We start from the raw sequence: 21,607 nt of genomic DNA on the forward strand, positions 1-21,607 counted from the left end.
TTTTTAAAATCCTTAAATTATTACTTTGGTTATGTAAACAACCATTATTTTATAGTGACCTCTGACCCTATTTTGATCAACTGTTTGAAACCTTTCTTATTTTAATATCAAGTGTTTGAAGTCTTTAACATTTGACTTCTCAAAATCAAACTTCAAATTCCACACTCTGTTGTCCCTCCAATCCCCCATTAACATTGGGCAACTACCTCTCCCTCCTCTTTATTAACACCCTGAATCATCACTTACACATCACCGTCCACCCCCAAAGATTTCTTTGCTGGCAAAGTTCCAGTCTCTGCTGCAGGACTAGCAATGGGATTGGGTACAATAATGACATTTGTATAAGCCAGGGGCCCTAAACACAGCGTTTCTTCCACAGGTTCAGCAGTACGTTTTCTTTTCAACCCCTGAACCAATGTATGCTGGCCAATCTAGACAATTTAATCCCAGATGATTGGATTTTATGTTAATATCATCAACTCCCTCTTCTGAAGCAATTGTCTCCTAAAATTGAAGTTACCACCCCACTTTCTTTTTTTTTTTCTATTTTCCTTTCTCTTCTCCCCCTCCCTTCCTCTCCCCTGACCTTCCCTTTCATCAAAGTCTCACTCTGTTGCCCAGGCTAAAGTGAGGTGGCATCAGCACAGCTCACAGCAACCTAAACTGTACTCGAGCCATCCTCCTGCCTCAGTTTCCGGTGTAGGTGGAACTTGTGCACCACCAAGCCCAGCTAATTTTCTTTTTCTACTTTTACTAGAGGCAGAGTTTCACTTTTTGCACAGGCTGGTCTAGGACACCTGAGCTCAAGGGATGTTCCCACCTAGGCCTTCCAGAGTGCTAGGATTACGGGCATGATCCACCACAGGGCACATCACCTAGGGTCCTGATATCTAGTTAGGAATGACCAAGACACCTGAATACTATAAAAAAGCAAATACCAGCAATTTCTGAATCCCAGATACTCTGTCTCCCACCAGCACTCAGAGGGGATGGAGCAGCACTTTCTCTACCTGGACTACCTGGCCAGGAATACAAAAAGCCAGACCCCAGGCCCCCAATACTCCTAACCCTGAGCTCTGCAAGGCTGGCCTCTCCCTTTCCATGGCAGCTAGTGCTAGCTATCCTGGGACAGCCAAGAGTTCAGTTGAGACCTGCTTTCTCCCCCCTCAAGGATTCTTCTGTTTATGAAACCGTCATTTTCTTAGGGCACACAGTGCCTTGTTATGGACACAGAGTTGCTTACCTGAGACTAGAGGACCACAACTCAGGAAGCACCACAGGTGCCTCTAGGAGAGAGAGATGCCCCAGAGCAGCCAGACAACCCCACTCAGTGGTCCCAGCACCTGATTCTGAAACTTCTAACTGGATACCGCCAGTCTACTGCTGGCCCCTGGCATCACCCTTGGACATTGCAAGGCTGCTGGCGGTGTATTCCCCACCCTTCGGGCTTGAAGCCCTAAAGCTGCCTCTCCTACCCACCTTTGAAGCCAGGACCCTGAGATTTTCTCTGCTACCTTTCACTGGATGATCCTCTTCTAGGAATCCTCCAGAAATACTTGTTCAAATGAGATATAAGAAAGTTCTGCCTTTTAGAACACTTTATGCATTTTCTTTTGCCTTCTCAATAAAATTGTCCAAAAATGTGAAATTCTCCTCTGTCATGTGTGTCCCTGGTGTGACTGTTGGGAAAGGTAGAGGCTCAGAATGGGTGTAGCTGGGTGTGGGTGCCGGGTCTGGCTGGGAGGCCTCCAACACCCATTATTTTTGGTTGTAGGAGGGGCGGTAGCATCTCCAGTACACAGATTGGCACCATGAGTTGAGCTGGTGGATTCACTTGCAAGTTCTCAGCCTCCAAGCTATCCACAGACAGGCAGCAGCTCTGAGAACTTAGCTCAGAAAAAGCTCCTTGTAAGTTGCTCAGACCCTACTTTCCAAGCGCTTCTCAGGCCCCTCCCTGCCCCACCTTGTCACCTTCAAGTGCCTCTGCAATCTTTGGGTTCCAGGGACAACATAGCTCTTACGTCCCTCAGGTTCAAAGCCCCAGGAAGAACTGCTTCTATCTTAAGAGTCTCCATATCCTAGATTGCCAATGTGTACAATGGAGCTTACCTGTGGGAAGAGGGCTGGGGTGGAGGGCAAAGGCGGTGGTGAAGTGGACATCAGAAATCCAGCCACCTGGGCTGGGTAGTGGGCTTTATGTGCTCTGCTAATTGAATCTGCAGTGAGCTTACCTTCCTGCCATCTCTACTCCCTTGGTGGCTTTCCCTGGCACCCTACCTCTCATTAGAAAGAGGAATTGAATGATATTATCCACCATATCTTGGGGGGTCAAAACCTATGACCAGAGGAAGGCAAGGTCAGAAAGGGGGAAGAACAATTATTCTGAGGATCCTTCTCCTTCTGAGATTTCTCTGGAGTGAGAAACTTCCTAAGGATTATGGTTAGACACCACCCTGGGCTCTGCCTTCCCCCTCTTCCTCAGTCAGGATTCCCTGGGCTCATTCTGTCAGTGGATGCTGTCACTGGGTCACTATATGCATCATGTCTGAAGTGATTGGCAAACTACTATTCTAATTCATGTCTTACACCACAGGATAAATTTTTTGTATTCTCTGTCAAAAGGACCTGTTACTGTTCTCCTGAAAATGATGGCATGTGAAAGACTATGTTTTGGATATGCTGATATGCCAGAATTTAATGTCCTTCATTTTCTTTCTTTCTTTCTTTTTAATTTAGAGACAGAGTCTCACTTTGTCACCCTCGGTAGAGTACTGTGGTGTCACACAGCTCACAGCAACCTCCAACTCCTGGGCTCAGGCGATTCTCTTGCTTAGCCACCTGAGTAGCTGGGACTACAGGCATAGGCCACAATGTTCAGTTATTTTTTTGTTGCAGTTTGGCCGGGGCCAGGCTTGAACCCACTACCCTCAGTATATGGGGCTGGCACCCCACCCACTGAGCCACAGGCGCCACCGCCCCTTTTTTTTTTAGACAGAGTCTCACTGTGTCAGCCTTGGTAGAGTGCCATGGTGTCACAGCTCACAGCAACCTCAAACTCTTGGGCTTAAGTGGTTCTCTTGCCTCAGCCTCCCAAATAGCTGGGACTACAGTGTGCCCACCACAATGCCCAGCTATTTTTTGTTGCAGTTGTCACTGTTGTTTAGCAGGCCCCGGTTGGGTTTGAACCCACCAGCCTGGGTGTATGTGGCTGGCACCGTACCCACTGAGCTACAGCGGCTGCCTAATGTCCTTCCTTTTCTGATTTAGCTTTTTACTCTTAGGAAGTTTATGCAATAAGGGAGATGCATACACCTGGAAAATGAATTATTGTTTAGGGTTAGGGTAATGAGTTACACAGCAATAGAAAACTAATACATGTGTACACGGTATGTTTAACTTATTTCAAATTGCTGAACAGTTTGCCATGGTGGCTTCATGTCTTGTTACATTCGCACCAGCACTGTTTGAGAGATCCATTTGTTGCTACTCTCACTAGCTGTTGGTATTGCCAACATTTTTATCCTAGTCATTCTAGCAAAGATGTGACGGTATCTCATCAAAGCATCATTTCCATTTCCTTCATAGCTAATGGTGATCATCTTTCAAATGCTCAATGCCTTTTGTATATTCTTGTTCTGGTGAAGTTATCTGTTCACCTCTTTCTCTGTATTCTAATTGAAGTTTTTGTTTTCTTACTGTTGAGCTTAGTTATTTATATAATTATGGAGATCAGCATTTTGTGAGATGTGTAACTTACTGATATGTTATCCCAATCTGCGGCTTGACTTTTCATACTCATACCAAGCTTTTGCAAAATACAAGTTTTAGATTTGATGAAGTCCAATTTATCAATTTTCTGTTGGGCTCGTACTTATGATGTCGTGCCTAGGAATTTTTGGCTTAATCCCCAGTCTCCAGGATTTCTCCCTGTTATTCTTTCTAAAAAGTTTATTCTTTTATGTTTTATGTATAAAATCTATAATGACTTCATTTTTATAAATGCTGTAGAGGTTTAGGATGAGAATTTTTATTTTGCTTTGTTTTTGTTTTGAGGCTATGAATGTCTAATTTTTCCAACAGCCAGTGTTAAAAAGACAGTCCTCACTCTATTGAATTCCTATCACAGGTTTATCCAGAATCAATTCGCCTCCCTGGGTGGTCTATTTCTTTACCCTTTATTCCAGTCCATTCCTCTATGTGTCTAGCTCTTCATCAGTACCACACTGCCTGGATTCCTGTACCTAGTCTTTCAGTTAAGTAGTATGATTCCTTCAACTTTATTCTCTTTCAAAATTTTGGCAGAAGCAGAAAATCAACTACCCAAGTTCTCATTCATAAATGGGACCTAAAACCTGTATGCTCATTAACATGAAAGGTGGAAGATTAGACATTGGGGATCCCAAAAGGCAAGAGAGAATGAGGGAATTGGAGGGCTCAAAATTAGCTAATGAATATAGCATACACTATTGGGTGGTGGATACCCTATAAATCCAGACTTCCCAACTATGCGATGTATCCATATAGCAAAACTGCACAAGTACTCTCTTCATTTATAAAAATGAAAAAAAACAAAATTATGTTAGCAATTACATTTCCTTTCCTTTTCCTTAAAACTAATTCATTTGGGAAAAAACTAATTTATTTGGCATGTTTATATCAACCAAAAAATCTTCCTAGGATTCTAATAGAAATTGTGTTAAATCTATACATAAAGAAAGATTTGACATATGTATTACATACTGTGTTGAATCTTCCATTCCGTGAATATAATATGCCTCTCCATCAATTCAGGTTTCCTTAATTTCTCTTACCAGGATACTGTAGTATTCTTTTTCTTTTTTCTTTCTTTTCTTCTTTTTTTTTTTTTTTGTTATACACACGCTACACATGTCTGGTTAGATATATAACTAAGTATTTTGGAGTTATTTAAGTGGTATTGTGTTTTCAGTTTCAGATACTGTTGTGTATTACCAATATATAGAAACAGGATTGAATTTCATGCATTGACCTTGTATCTTGTGACCTTGTTAAACACACTCATAAGTTCTGGAAGTGTTCTTCTAGACTTAGGATTTTCTACATAGTCATGTTCTCCAAGTATGAAATTTTATATTTTCATTTCCAATTAATATATTCTTCCCTTGCCTTATTTTACTGGCAAACAGTTCTAGGACTATGTGAGTAGAAATGATGGATATTTTTGCCTTGTTTCTGATTTTATGGGGAAAACTTTGAGCCTTTTTCTATTACAAGTCATATTAAATATAGAGTTTTGTAGTTATTCCTTATATCTTCAAAGAAATTCCCATCTATTCCCATTTTCCTAACAGTTTTTTAAATCATGAATTGTCATTAAATTTTGTTAAATATGTTTTGTGCATCATTTGATAGGCTCATATAGTGTTTCTAATCTAGGTTATTAATAGGGTAAATAATATTGATTATTTCTTGGGTATTGAACTAGCCTTCAATTTGGCATAAATCTTACTTGGATGTGGTGCATTATTCCTTAAAGTGTATTTCTGAATTCTATTTGCTAGTATTTTGATGAGAATTTCTTCATCTATGTTTAGTTAGGATATTGGTCAGTAGTTGTGTGTTAGAGTACTCCTTGCCATAGCAATGCTGACTTCATAAAATGAGTTAGAAAATATTGAATACTCTATTATTTCCTAGGAGAACTGTGTATAATTCATCTTATTTCTTCTCTAACTGTTTGGTATTGGTAATATTAATCAGTGAAATGTTAAGAGCCTATAGATTTGGTTTGGGGGAAATTTTTTTACTGTGAATTCAATTTCTTTAATAGTGACAGGAATACTTATGAAGAGAGTATTTTATTTTGGGGTAAATTGGGGAGACTGTGGATTTCGAAGGATTGGTCCATTTTAATTAAATTCCTGAATTTATGAGCATAGAATTGTTCTTGGACCATTTAAAAATTTTTCATTTTTGGAATGTTGATCAATGTAAAGACCCTGCTGGGTATTGCCAATTTGCCCCTCCAGATTCACTTACCGCTCTTCTCCCTGCTCTGTGCTGCAGGATGTAACCTGTCTACCTTTGTCCCCAGACTTCTAATTTGGTTTAGGCACTGAAGGATACCAGCTGCTTATATGGAGAAATAATGGGGCATTTATTCCCTCATTTGTCCCAGCTGGGCCTCAGGGTAGAGACTAAAGTCAAAGATCCTGTGGAGTGGCCCTTTCTTCCAGTAGTTTCTGGCTTTGTCTAACACCACTCATTCTCTTGTCCTTACTGACCTAGGAGGAGTAATGGTCTATTCTGAAATCAGGTCTGGAATGCTCCCTACCCCTTGTGGGTTTCCTTTAACCTGTCCATAGCTGCCCATTGCAAACAATCACTTTACCAAATTGTCTCAGCTCCCCCTGTAGAGTGTGCATCTGTCTTATGCAGCAACATGGAGGATATTGGTTCTACTTAAAGTAGAAAATTACTCCAAAATAGTTTCTAAAGCAAAGTATTTAATCCTAGAGCCTGTCAGAATTTGGATATAGAAAGACGATGCAGCAGAGCACAGTAAGATTGAGTGTCTGCTGAAGCAAAGGGAAGATACGGAGAGTGAGATATCCTGGAATCTGAGGAAATATGTTCACTATATAAAATGCTGAAGAGAGTTTGAGACTCACAGGCATAGAAAAGTGAAATCATGGGAAAGAAAGCTTCATTGCAGGCAGTGCCTGTGGTTTGGTGGGTAGGATGCCAGCCCCATATACCAAGGGTGGTGGGTTCAAACCCGGCCCAGCCAGCTAAAACAGCAGTGGCAACTGCAACAAAAAATAGCCAGGCATTTCAGTGGGCACCTGTAGTCCCAGCTACTTTGGAGGCTGAGGCAAGAAAATCACTCAAGCCCAAGAGTTGGAGGTTGCTGTGAGCTATGACGCCATAGCATTCTACTGAGGGCAACAGAGTGACACTCTGTCTAAGAAAGAAGAAAGAGAGAGAGAGAGAGAGAAAGAAAGAAAGATAGAAAGAAAGAGAGAAAGCACAGGATACACACTGGAAGGAAGGTGAAAGTTGCAGATCATAAATAACACAGTTCTTATGTAATAGTATAAATTCTTATTTGAAAATAATGTAAAATATAAAAGAAAAAACACAAGCAAACCTCAGAAACCACATATACTTTCTGTTCATATTCTCCAGTTTTTTGTTTTTGTTTTTGTCTTGCAGTTTTTGGCCAGGGCTGGGTTTGAACCTGCCACCTCTGGCATATGGTGCCAGGGCCCTACTCCTTTGAGCCACAGGCACCACCCCATATTCTCCAGTTTTTAATAATATAACACATTTTGTTCCTGTGCTCTTTCTGAAGAATTTGAGATTAGAGTTAAATTTGTGGCCAGTATACTTTAATAATTTAATGTGTGTTTCCTATGAAGAGGGGATATTCTCTTAGATAAAAACAGTACAGTTACCACATTTGGGAAATGTAAGTTTATTGTAATCCATTTAGGTTGTAGGGTTCATATTCCTATTTTGCCATTTCCCTAATAAGGCCTTTTACAGCATATAATGTTGTGAGGTTCTGCTCCCTCCACCTGTGGGCATTCCCCCTCCCATTCCCCCACCCTGCGGGCAGCCTCTCATACCCCCGCCCCATGGGCAAGTCCATTCCCTCCGTCTCCTTCCCTCCTTCCCACTCACCCCACGCAGCGGGCAGCAAGTCTCCCATTCCCCTGCCCCACCGGCAAGCCTCCCATTCCCTCGCCCTTCTGCTTTACGGGCTTTTCCCAGCCATGTTCCCATGATCTCTAGAATAGAAGAAGCACGGAAAGTTCCGAGTTTCACTACCACTAGGTTTTCAGCAGGTGAAAAATGGTAGAAGACTCACTGGGGCCTGATTGATTGTTGTTAACCATTGTGATCTAAGACATACCCATTGATTGATTACCGTTGTATAATGATGACTATCGTGATCTAAGATGTATCCATTAATCAATTATTGTTGTAAGATTGTAACCATTGTAATTTGAAATGTATCCCTTGACAATGGAACTGAAACCCCGCCAATGGCAATGCACCTCACCCACCCCTGCTCGCTTAAGCTATGCAAAAAAAAAGGTATGAAAGACAGAAAACTCTGCATAGGAGGGGCCGCTTGTCTCAGTGCAACGGCCCCCCTGCGCAGGTGCGAATAAAATCACCAATTATTTGCACCAGTGTGGGTCAGAGTTCATTTCTCTTCCAGGTCCTTTAGGACGCTTCAATATATATTCTTCCTTTTCATGTTTCAGTCCACAATGTAATTAAGCATCACATTTACTTAACATGTTTTTTTATTCTCCTTTAATATCAAAGAGTTCTTCACTTTCGCGATCTTAAAATTTTTTAAAATGACCATTTCATTTAATAGTGCTAAATTTGTGTTCTTCTAATATTTCCTGTTGATTAGAGTCAGGTTACGGATCACCCGCTGGAATGCTACCTTAAGTCGTGTACGATTTCAAGGCATCGCATTTAAAAGTATACTGTATCTACTGTACTCACCGACCTGCTGGTTTCTGGTCAGCACTTTCACTTCCTGATCGATTCCCTGACTGCAAGGTTGCTTTGGTTGAGTCCCATGTGTCTCAGCATCTACCCTGCTCTCTGCTTGGGGCTTAAGTCAGCAGGATTTAGGTGCTGGGTAAAGGCATTTTGTCAGTCGTGGGTATGATAGGTGTCTGGCTTATTGTTTTGCAGTCGAAGTTTCCAGTAGAGTCACTGGCTGCACAGAGTTGGACGTGTTTGTGTGGCACTGCCTGCCTCTCTTTTCCCATATCTGTATGTTGGTCGGTCGCATCCCTACTGAGTACCTTCCAAACGCCGATTTCTCGCTGGCATCACTGTTACCTGGTAAAGGTTCCTCCCTGGTAAAACTGTTCATTACATCCAGTCCCCGGCTTCTCACTGGAGCTTTACCTAGAGGGCCGACCAGGTAGTTTTCAGGTTGTGTTGTGCACAGATTTCTGCTCGCTCCGTGGAATCGCTTCCCACACTGCAGGACCGCTGGTGCCGGTTTCACCGCCACAGTATCCCGAGTTCCTGGTAGCTCTTTGCCAGACAGCGCCAAGCCGGCGGATTTTCTGTCGCAAACTTATTTGCCCTAAGTCTCTAGGTCCCTGTTTCCCAGGGAGGATGGTTTTCAGTGACAGCGCCTTTGATTAAGCCAAAACAATAATTTGCCCTTAGCATCTCCGCGCTTGCCATCCCTTGCGGGCTCCCAGGACCGCCCTTTTGCAAAGCTCGTTTCTCTGGGTCGCAGGGAGGCTGGCGGTTTGTGCCTTCATTTTCAGGGCCCCAGCTCCACTGCTTACCCGGCCCTGACTGGTTCGCAGGAGCACTTCCCTAGGTAGCCAAGGCTGGTGTTTCTAGGTGGCAGCACCTCTGGGAGGGTGGAGCCCGCAGCTTCTCAGGAGCCGTGAGCCGTAGAGCTTTTCCTCAGCTGCTGTCACCGGGACGCCTGACAGGCGACTTCTGGGTCTCCAGAACCCAGTCTTCTGGCCGACGTGGGCTTTATGTCTGTCGATGAACCCCAACACTTAGTCTTCTGATTGATTTCTCGGTCCTGGATTAGCAGGCATTTCTATTCCTTGTCCATCTGCACAGGGGAATAGCTCAACAGTGATTGCTCAGCCAAGTTAAGTCCAGACTTAAGACAAACGCTGGTTTTGCCTGCCTGTGATGTCTTAGATCTAGGAAGTCGGTGTGTCGCCATAACAAGGCAGGGTTTAACCTGTGACTCATTTGTCATCTAGTAGAGATTTTATTTAACACTAGATTTTTAAACGTTGAGTCCTTTCTGAGCCAATCAGGATTTATGGAGCATGCCAGGTCTAGTCCTAACAACCAAGCCCACTATAATAAGCACGCTGCGCTTTCAACTCCTCATCCTTTACTCTGGGGGATTAACCAAAATGGAGCTTTTAAGCAAGATTCAGTGTCCCATTGGGACAACAACTGCTGTTTATTATCAGAGTAAGTCTCTGTTCAACTGGGGCAAGTCAGGTTTTGAGCAGAAAGTCCTTTCTCATCCAATCAGAACTTATGTAGCTTGCGATTTGTAGTCGAAGAATGCCCGTTTGTAACGTGTCTGGGAGATTTCGCCCTGGTAGCACGTTTCAATTTCGTAGTGCCGGCGATTTCTACCCCTCCTGGGTCCCTGTAAGGGAGCAGCCCAAATCGCATTTCTCAGGAGAGTCAGTGTCCGGTTAGAAGAAATACTGTTTGCGCTCTGCCTACCGTTTTTTTTTTTTTTTTTTTTTTTGTGGGAGAAAATCACTGTTTAGCTGCAACAAGTCACGATTTAATCCATGAGTCTCTCAACAACTCAGGACAGATGTAGCCTGAGATTTCCAGTCCCAACTGCTCCTACTGTAATGGTGCCTTCGATGTTTTAGTCGCAGCCCAGTTTAATTTAGCGGTGCTTATGATTTCTTTTCTTTCTTTAATTGATTAATTAATTAATTGTTTTGAGGCAGAGTCTCACTTTGTCGCCCTTGGTACAGTGCCCTGGAGTCATAGCTCACAGCAACCTCAAACCTTCCTGCCTCAGGTTTTCATTTTTTGTAGAGATAGAGGGGGGCCCTCACTCTTGCTCAGGCTGGATTCCAACTCCTGAGCTCAAGCGATCCACCCGCCGCCGCGTCGCCGAGTTGCTAGGATTACAGGCCTGAACCTTGGCAGTCAGCCAAGGTGTTTATGCTTTCTACCCCTCCTCCATCTGCGCAGGGCAATAGATTACACGGTGTTTATCGCGGAATAAGAACGCACTTCCAGAAATCTGGGTTGAGTTCTGCCTTGGGTTTCTTTGTTACAGAAAGTCACTGTTTACCCGGGGCAAGTCAGGTTTGAAGCCGAAAAGTCCTTTCTCAGACAATCAGGATATATAAAGCCTCGGCTTCTAGGCCGAAAAACGCTGGGTACAAACGTGCCTGCCATTTCTTACTGGAAACACCTTTTTCAATTTCGGGTCTGCCAGCTCCTCCATCCGTAGGGAGGTAGGTAGCCCAAAGGCTGTATCTCAGCAGGATAAGTTCCCACTGAGGACAAACACCGGTTAAGCCCCGCCAGCGGTTTTTTGTTTTTGTTTTTTGGTGAGAGAGGTCAGTTTTTAGCTGGGGCAAGCATTGTTTTTTTTTTTTTTTTTTCAGACAAGAGTCTTTCTACAGCCAATCAGAATTTATGGAGCCTGCAATCTGTAGTCCTACGAAGGCTGTTTTAAAACGTGTCTCCGAGATTTCTTCGTGGTAGCAAGTTTTATTTTGTGCTGGTGATTTGTACTCATCCTTGGTCCGTGTAAGGGAACAGCCCAAACCGTGTTTCTAAGCGAGTGGCCTTTTCTTGGTTGGAGGAAGAGTCCTGGTTTAGCTGCAGCCAGAAAGAATTACGGCTTAATCTCTGCAAATACTTTTTTCTATCGCAATGACAATTGCTGTTGTTCAAAGGAAGTCCTGGTTCAGCTGAAGCAAGTTAGAATTTTGGTTTAATATGGGTCTGTATTCTTTTTTTCTGTGGGAACGACAATTTCTATTGGTCAAAGGACGTCCCGGTTTACTTGCAGCAAGTCAGAATTTGGGGTTTAATTTGTGCCCAATCCCACCCATCGATTTAATCTTTAATTAAAATTTCGATTTAATCTGCCCCCCTTATGTTTTTCCCCCCGTGGGAATGACACTTTCTATTGGTCACAGGACATTCTGCTTCAGCTGCAGCCACTCAAAATTTCGTTTTAATTTTTGCCCATAATGACACTTCTTATTGGTCAGAGAACTAATAAGTTTGGTCCTTGGTTGGAGGAAGTCCCGGTTAGAAGACAGCATTGGGAGCCCTAGCAACTGAACAGCAAACTCGTTTTTCTGTTATCTTGACTTTCAGAATTCTAGTGATCATTCTTAATAGAGCTTAGTTGAAAGTCTACTAGGAAGCAACCACCATCTAGGCTCCTGGTACAAACATGAATAAGGTAAGAGTGAGCCAAGGTAAGAATACAGGAGGCACATGTGACTAAAGACTTCATCTACATAAAAGGCCTTAAATATAGAGCTACAGTGACAGGATTGAAGGGTGATAATTCTTCAATTTTAAACTTTTATCCTAAAACGGTACTTTGTATATGAGCATTATTTCTTAGAATTCTGAATCTTAGCTTTTGAAAAGCATAGTTATATTTTGATCTGCAAAAAAGCATACTCTTTAAAATGTAGATATTTAAAATAGGCTACCATTTTTGGAAACTTGTTTTGGGATTTCTTGATTTTTTTTTTTTTAGTAATCTCTGAAAATGAAAATGACCCTGTTGACCTATGAAAGATCACAGAGAAGATACAGTCATTCTTCAAGAAACTTCCAAATCTAGGGGAGAGAGACATTCACAAATCTCTTCAGTACTGTGTGGATCTGAAGATTTAAGTCCTATGCATGTATCTTTTAAGACAAAGCACCACCAAAGATTCAGCCAAAATGGGGGTTATACTACATGCCTCATGCTGAAAGAATGCTGAATTTTATCACTCCATTTTATCTTTCAATTAATTCCATGTCCTATCCTTTTATTTTATAGTAATATGAGGGTACAGACACTTAGGTTACATTGTTTGCATTTGTTAGGTAGAGTCCTGGTTGCAATGGTGTCCCTCCCCCAGAAAGTGTGCCATACACCCTTACATTGTGCTGTTCCGTGAGAGCACACCATCTTCCTCCCTCCTATGCTCTCCTCTTCCCCCCACTTGAGCTTGTGTTTTTCTCTTGTGTATTTGTTCTTCTACTGGTTTCATATTAGTACCTTGGATACTTGTTTTTCCATTCTTGTGAGGCTCTACTAATGAGAAAGTTCTTCTCACTCCATCCAGGTTAATACAAAAGATATAGAATCTCTGTCTTTTTATGGTAAGATAATGTTCCATAGTATACATATACCACAGTGTATTAATCCATTCACATGTTGATGGGCGCCTGGATTGATTCCACATCTTGGTGATTGTGAATTGAGCTGCAGTAAACATTCTAGTGCCTTACAGGAAAAAAAAATTTTTTTCTGAGTAGATACCTAATAATGGGATTGTGGCCTATGCCCTGATCTACTGTTCCTGTTTGCTATAGTTTGTTACTAGAGAAGTCTCTCTGAATGTGTGGCGCACTGGAAACCATGAGGAGGTACAGCATATTCTGCTGAGCATGAAGCCGGCTGTTAGTGTTGCAATCCCGTAACTGCCCTTGCCATTGATGATCCCTCTTCTCTTATGGGCGAAGTGAGAGGGAGAAAACGCGTTCTGGGTGGTTTTCATCGTTAGAAAGAAAGAAAGAAAGAAAGAAAGAAAGAAAGAAATGGCTATCTTCCCTCTTTTTATGTGTATCTACTGTAACTAATTTCATCTTATTAACTGGGATTATGAATCGTCTGTATTTCAGAGAAAGACAAATTTTTTGGTTGGAAGTATATTCAAACTAAGGGTCTGCATGGAGACTCTCTCAGCTCTCCACCCTACCACAGGTTATAATCATAGTGCTCACACAACCCAATCCCCATTATCTTGTCTCTGTCTACACCACTATAATGTTTTCTGGCCTGGACTCTGCTTGCCTGGCCCTCAGAGAAAAAGAAAAAAATAAAAGCTTAAAAGATTCAGAACCCTGTGAACCTATAAGAAAGTGGTACCTCCATTACTGAAATTAAATGTCTGGATTCCAATGTTTACACAAAAGGTATGGTGAGCGAGCTTTTGACTAAATTCATGTGCCCTCACTACCTCTCACTGGTTTTCACCCAGATTTGAGAAATTCTTTTTTTTTTTTTTTTTGAGACAGAGTCTCACTATGTCACTCTCAGTAGACTGTCATGGCATCACAGCTCACAGCAATCTCAAACTCTTGGGCTTACGTGATTCTTTTGCCTCAGCCTCCTAAGTATCTGGTACTACAGGCGCCTGCCACAATGCTTGGCTATTTTTTGTTGCAGTTTTCATAGCTGTTTAGCTGGCCCAGGCCGGGTTTGAACCTGCCTGCCTCGGTGTATGTGGCAGGTGCCATAACCACTCAGCTACAAGAGCCAAGCCAGACTTGAGAAATTTTTGTTGTTCACTACTACCATTAAGCTAATCTGAGCATGGATATGAACACGGCTTCCCCTTTAACTCTGGCCTAAGGACAAAATATCATCAACTTAAACAATGGTGGAATATTTAAGAGTCTTGATAACATTCCAGAAATGAACTGAGTGCATGTCCAAACAATTTTAACAAATGAGGCCTTTGATATGGTTAAGAGCCTAAATGGTTCCTCATTAGTATAGTAACTCCATCTAGGTTCATACAAAAGATATAAAATCGCTGTCCTTTCAAAATGTATTGAAATAGCTACCTTCCCTCTTTTTATGTATATATACTGTAACTAATTTCATCTTATTAACTAAGATTGAGTCATCTTTATTTCACCAGTGCATCCAACATTCAAAAACAAAAATTATTCTTTTATGGAGAAAGATAAAGACTCTGAGGCCTCAAATTATTACTAAAACTTTTCACGCATAACATTCAACACTCAGTAAAATATGTAATTAAGAAAATAAGGAAAACAGGCTGGGCGCAGTGGCTCACGCCTGTAATCCTAGCACTCTGGGAGGCCTAGGCTGGAGAATTCCTTGAGCTCTGGAGTTTTAAATTTACCTTATCATGCCTCCTCCCCTGGTTAGAGATGTCTTTTGTGACTCATTAACAGGCCTAAGGCCATGCCAGACCTACATCCTCAATATACATAACAAACCATTTGAGTCAATGGATGTTTTGTCCCTAAGTCCTTTTCTCTGACTCCTGGTCTTTTAGACAAAGCCTAACTCTTTCAGCCAATTGTCAGCTAAAAAATATCTTTAAGCTCACCTATCACCTGTAAATGCCCCCACTTCCAGATGTCCCACCTTTTGGGGCTAAACCAATGCATGTTTTCACCTATTGAGTTATGACCTCACCTGTAATTCCTGTCACTCTAAAATGTTATGCCAGGGCGGCGCCTGTGGCGCAGTGAGCAGGGCGTCGGCCCCATATACCTCCGAAAGGTGGCGGGTTCCAACCCGGCCCCGGGCAAACTGCAACAAGAAAATAGCCGGGCCTTGTGGCGGCGCCTGTAATCCCAGCTACTCCGGAGCCTGAGGCAAGAGAATCGCCTAAGCCCAAGAGCTGGAGGATGCTGTGAGCTCTGACGCTACAGCACTCTACTGAGGGCAGCAAAGTGAGACTCTGTCTCAAAAAAAAAAACGTTATAAAACCAAACTGTAACCCCGCCACTGAGAGTCCACTTGCTCAATGCTTCTTGGGCGTGGCTCTGGGTCATAGTCCTCAAATTTGGCTCAGAAGAAAACTCCTTAAATTCTTTCACGAGTATGGCTTCCCTCCTGCTAACACAGTTTTATTGGGAGGACCTGAGCAAAGAGGAAAGTGCCCAAGAAGACCTCGTCAGCCACACAAGGTTCTGATCGCAACTAACAGAGGGGTCAGGCAAGCAATAACCTAGGGCCAAGGGTGGGTCACGGAAGGAAGGGGCTGGGCGGAGAGCTCAAGTCTTGTCGCAGAGAAGGGAGGCTGGCGCACACAGGCGGTGGTGTTCTTGGACTCACAGCGCCCCATCCACGGTGGGGAAAACTGAGGACGTAGGTGGGGGTTTGGCCGGCGCAGAAGCATGACCAGGCCTTCACACTTGCGGGTCCACAGGTCCCTGCGCGAGGAGAGGCGACCCGGCGCGCGGCAGGCTTGCTTAGGCAGGGTTCCTCCCAGGTGGCCAAGGCCCAGTCATCACTGGCCCTCCAGGGGCCGCCTGTGGCTCTCTGGGCATGGCGGGTGGAGGGTGCGGGGCAGGACGCGCAGACATGGAGACCGCAGCCTGCCAGGACTAGCAGGTAGTTGCCGGTCAACATCATCGCGGCCCCAAGGCAGGTGCCCAGCTTTGGATAGAAAGGGGGCAGCCAGGGACACGAACCCCTTGTGCTTGGGGTTGCACCTCCGAGGAAGCAGGGACCTAGCTCCCAGGTCGTCGAGAGTGCATCAGGTCGTCTGACTCTGGGTTGGCAGGGAAATGACCTGGAGAAGACCCCAGACTGCCAGTTCTATGCTCCTCTGGCGAGGCTGGGGGTCCTCTGAGCAGAGAGGCCATCTGGGTGGGGTCCCCGAAGTCTGGAAGGTAACCATGGGCGTGGGAAGAAGACCCGCCCCACACCTACTCTGGCTCCACCCTGGCCCACCTTGAGAGAAGGTGTTCTGAATACAACCCCAGCGGACAGAGATTGGTTTGGTGGTGGGAAATCCTGAGTCCCTCTGGACTAGAGGCAGAGAAGCTTGCGTGGCGTGGACTGTTTTTTGGCCCACAACACGCTGGTAGGACAGCAGTAGACACTAACCCCCAAGTCCCGTTCATACCTTTTCCCAGGCGCACTGCTTCCAATCCCGACTTCACCCAACCAAAATTAATTCTACACCTGGAGAATACTATTAAAAGCCTTTTTATGGTGCACAAAAATCGATGCGCTCTTAATAGATCTAAAGGGAAAGCTGCTTTAGGCTGCTGCTGATTACATTAAGGGAGTTCATTCTATCTGAAGAAGCTTGTAAAGACTCTGGAGGGGAAGAACAAAGTAAAAAGTGACCTCTACTACAAAGACCAGGACTTCACAGGTAGAGGAATATTCCAGAGACTTCCACAAGCATCATATGAGTGTTTTAGGCGCCTCTCAGGAGGTGGTTTAAAAGTAGTGTTGCTGTGAGCCCTGAGGAAGACTTGGTTCCATTCCTTTCTGGATTCCTCCATTCACTTTAGTTCTTAGGAGCTTCTGGGGGTAGCATGTGAGACCCAACCTCCATAATCTAGGAGGAGTCACAGGTGCCCTGAAGGGAGGCAGACATCACCTGCTCCTGCTCCTGTGGAGATTATGCAGTGAGAGAGGAGAGGAAGCAAGGGGTGGGAGGGGAAGTGTCAATGTCTTAGCCACAGTCAGCTCTGGTGGAAACTACCAGAAGTGTGAACTCACACCTTCCAGGGCATTAATCAATTAATGAGCATCTGTCCCAGTGGTTCTCAACCTTCCTAATGCCATGACGATTTCATACAGTTCCTCATGTTGTGGTAACCCCCAACCCTAAAATTATTTTCATTGCTACTTCATAACTAATTTTGCTACTGTTATGAATTGTAATGTAAATATCTGATATGCAGGATGTATATAGGTGACTCCCATGAAAAGGTTGTGGGTTGTTCAACCCCCAAAGGGGTCATGACCCACAGGCTGAGAACCGCTGATCTATCCCCTGGCCCAAACACCTCTCATTCAGCACCAACTGAAACAAGATCAAATTGCAACATGAAGTGTAGGAAACTGTAGAATATGGCAAGGAGCTGAGCATGCTCACTCTATGCGTCTCCTCCTCTCCGTATGAAGCCACCACTCCCATTCCCCTGATGACCCATTAATCCACGAACCCAATAACCATTAATCCATCAATTGGTAAATGGATTAACCCATTAATCTGATCTGAGAATGAGAGCCCTTTTGACTCAATCACCTTGTAAAGTCTCATAATACTGCCCCCTTGGGGATGAAGTTTAAAGATGAGTTTTTTCCATTCACAGAATCTCTGACTGCCAATACATTGTAAATACAAATCTATTCTTAGATGAAATGATGATGATTTCAAGTTCAAGCTTTTAAAAAATCTGGGGAAAAGGGATCAATGAATACAGGCCTTGCCTGAGCTCATGGTCCCTTCTCGGCACAATGCCCAGAGTGGATTTCTCCCTGAGGGTCCCTCTGAGCAGCTCATATGGAAGCAACATCCAAGTGCAGAATCACAGGCCTCCCAAATGCAGGGGAGAACCTGTTTCTCCATCAAGTCACACAACAGGAAACCTACAGTATTTCAAATCTATAAGTCACCAGCTCCTGTGTTTTTATACTCTTCTGGCTCTTGTGTGTGTAGGGGTGGGGGTGGGGCACTCCTAAAAGGACAACAAAAAGGTAGGTGGTGACATAATTCTAATAGCAAATTGTATCAGAAGGCTGAATTAGTGAGATTAACATAACAGCCTAACATCTTGTATGAAATTATCTAGAGTTAAACTTAATCTGTGGTTAAGTGATTTGGAAAATAAGCAACCCACAGTACTGGGACTGTGTAGGGGGAGCAGTATGGAGAACTCTGGTTGATAGAAAGTTTATTGTTGCCTAAGTCATGTTGCTTGTCCTGGAGCAGACACTGACTCTCTTTCAGGTCCCCATAGACAAGCTTGTTCGGGGGTAGGGGGTGGGGGGTGGGTGGAGGGCCATGATAAAGAACAGTATGTGATGTTGGTTAGGAGCAAGAAGTTGTAATCATCCAATTCTTTGTTTTCTTTTTTTGTCTTTTATTTTCTATTCATTTCTTATTGTGATAAAATACACATAAAATACAATCTTAGCTAATTTTACATGTGTAGTTCATAATGTTGTGTAACCTCAACCAGCTTCAAGCTCCACAATTCTTTTTCTTTTCTTTCCTTTTTTTTTTTTTTTTTTTTTTTTGTTGAGAGTCCCATTATGTCACCCTCAGTAGAGTGCCAGGCACGACAGCTCACAGCAACCTCAAACTCTTTGGCCCAAGCAATTCTCTTGCCTTAGCCTCCCAAGAAGCTGGGACCACAGGTGTCGGCCACAATGCCTGGCTATTTTTGTTGTTGTTGCAGTTGTCATTGTTGCTTAGCTGGTCTGAGCCAGGTTTGAACCTGCCACCCTTGGTGTATGTGCCTGGCACCATAACCACTGCTATGAGCAGCGAGCCAATTCTTTTTCTTTTAAAAGTGAACCTCTGTACCTTTACTAGTAACTCCACATTCTTTCCTCCCCAGTGCCCTGACAACTACCATTCTACACTGTGTCTTTGTGATTCTGATTCTCAAAGAACCTCATAAACCTGCAATCATACAATACACGAAAAATCATATAGCACTCTTGAAATCTCCATTTGATTCAGCTATTACCATGCAGATAAAACGAGAAAAATTATAATTTTAAGTAAGACCTGGGATGATCTTTTTTGAAATCTAGCCTCACTAGTCATATTTTCATTCATTTCTCCATGTGACCTGTATGCTTCAGGACTTAGGTTTTCAATCCAGCTCCAAGCTCAATTAGCTTTGTAATCGTTGGAATTTGATGTAACCTCACTGAGTGTCATATCTACAATCATTCAGTGACTCCAAAATATGCCAGAAGAATGAGACATACTCACTATAATGGTGCTGGCTGTCAGGCAACAAACAGAGAGTGTCTGTGATCCATGGACACTGTCAGTAACTACACCCCAGCCCCAATGGTCCATCCCCATTCCCCATCCCCATAGGTGTCCTTGCCTAATTGGATCATAGCAATTCAGCAGAGCTTTCAGAGTGTGTTCCAGAATGATTCTATTTCCACCTTAACCCAATCAGGCCCTGGAGCAATTTGCAAGGCAAATTAGTGCTAATGCAGGGTGGGTTCTGCTGGCCTCTAAAAGAGAGAGCACTCTGTGAAAACACACACTCAGTATTGGACTGAATCACTTGCCCCTTTTCCTGGACCAGCTATACAGCTTGGCCTTTATCTGAGGCTGTAGCTATGGAGGACTATCCATCAACTTTGGAAGAGCTGTCTCACAGGATGGCACATCCAGACCCCCACATGCCACCAGGCATCAGTCAGGCCCCAAACTGGGTACAAGCACTGGATCACTTCACTGGGCCAAGCCCCCAGTGCTGCCAACGCCCTCGGCTCTGCAACAGTGTGAACTCCGACCTGTGTGCACTGTGGAGCTGGGCTTACACCAGGCACAGAGACCTTTCCACACATCCCAGGGGCCACAAACGCTGTCGAGACCCACGTGACCTGGAGCCATTGCATGAAACCACAAAGGAGCTGCATTCACTGCAAGGAGAAGGGGATGCTGCCAACAGGGGGGTTCAGGGGGACCTGAACTTGCCGGGAGAGGCCAGCATGTGTGGAGGTGGACAGACACACACCGAAGCCGCCCCTGGAAGCCCAGACCGTCCCCAGAAACTCCTAAAAACCAAGGCTTGAAACACTGGATGGAACCAAGGATGGAGATGAGCCCTAGCCATGCTCATGCCTCACAGTGCCAACCCTCAACCAATGCCCTGGGAGGACCTGACTCTCCACTGGGGTCCCTCACGCAGTTCCTGTGGACTTTCCTGAGATTGTGATTGTGCCCTTCCAAGCAGCAAGAAGACTGGTGGAGATCATCTTTATTTTATTCTCCCTCTCCAGAATGCCTCAAGGCTTTTCAATTATGAAAACTATGTTTTATGTATCAATAATGTGCCAAAGAACTTACCTTTGAGATCTACTGAGAATCCATCGTTCTTCATATTCTTTATATTCAATCATTAAAGCCTTTTCCATTACTCTTGGTTTGTGGAATTGATTTTCGGTAGGTTGAGACAGGGTTGGAAGCAGTATGTGTGTGCCTGGGAAGGGGCATGAGAGGGACTGGGACCAGGTTAGGACTGGAGGGGGAGCAGCTCTGGAACACTGGAGGAGTGCAAGGGTGGCACAGGGTGGCAAGGGGCAGTGGACCACTGGGCTGGGGTTCTCTGGAAAGCACAGCCTCCCCACTGAGAGCAGACAGTGGTGGTTAGTAAATGTTCCTTGAATGGTCTCAAGTTTACATTATAGGGTAGGGGAAGGAAATTAATATTTAGCTGAACTTTAGGAAGACCCCTATCCATGTTCCTTTTCAGCTGTTAGCGAAAATTTCAAGCTCCTCACCACTACTTTTTAATGTTAAACAGAACTCATGAAGATTTCTTTTGAGGAGGGAGATAAGGTCAAAGCCAGAAAGCTGAAATAAACAGAAAGTACAAGAAGCATTCTTGAATAATTTCTTTTGTATAGATATTCATAAGCCTTATCTGTCTTTTGCTGCTTTAATTTTTTTATGGGATCCTTTATCTGAATGTATAGGAAATCAGTTAAAGATCTAAAGGGAACTACTGCCCCTGCTTAGGCTGTATCTTATGTAAATATGCAATAATACAGAGAGAGAACTTTGAGTCACTTGCCAGAAAGGAATTTAAGGCTCCACAAATGGGCTGGCAGTGTGGACCTTACTCTCTGAAGTATTCCTACTACTGGCTAGGAGGGAGTGATGGGACGATTTCTGTCCTGACAAGGAGTAAGTGCCCTGTGTAAGGAACCTGTAATAAAGTCCACTAACTCTCTATACTAGACTCTATAACTCATTCTTTGGTCTCTCAGAAATATGCCAGAATCCGGGGTTTGTTTTTTTTTCTGTTGTCCTTGGATTTTCCTAGAGGGAAGTTTTGTGCTCAGTCCTGGGGTTTTCCCCCAAACAATCTGACAACCAAAGGTTTCCAGGATATCAGCAACAGGTCACAATTTCAGAAGCCTGCAGAATCTTGCCAATGTGAGGCCTGTCCACTGCAGAGATCCCCAGGGATGTTTCTTGAAGAACCAGCCAAACAGAAGGTACATCCTACAGTCTCTCAGCCACAGGGGCCTGTTCACAGAATCACCAGACTCGGCTCGGCGCCTGTGACTCAAGTGGCTAAGGCATCAGCCACATACACCTAAGGTGGC

At 43.9% G+C, this 21,607-nt stretch overlaps 1 pseudogene; it reads left to right on the forward strand.

Annotated features, from left to right (window-relative positions):
- The first annotated feature begins 13,098 nt into the window (after positions 1 to 13,098).
- LOC111726402 lies at positions 13,099 to 13,280 on the forward strand (annotated as a pseudogene).
- The last annotated feature ends 8,327 nt before the right edge of the window (positions 13,281 to 21,607 follow it).

The sequence above is a fragment of the Otolemur garnettii genome, unplaced genomic scaffold (assembly GCF_000181295.1).
Source record: "Otolemur garnettii isolate 467f Iridium unplaced genomic scaffold, OtoGar3 scaffold00063, whole genome shotgun sequence".
In the NCBI taxonomy this organism is placed as follows: Eukaryota; Metazoa; Chordata; class Mammalia; order Primates; family Galagidae; genus Otolemur; species Otolemur garnettii.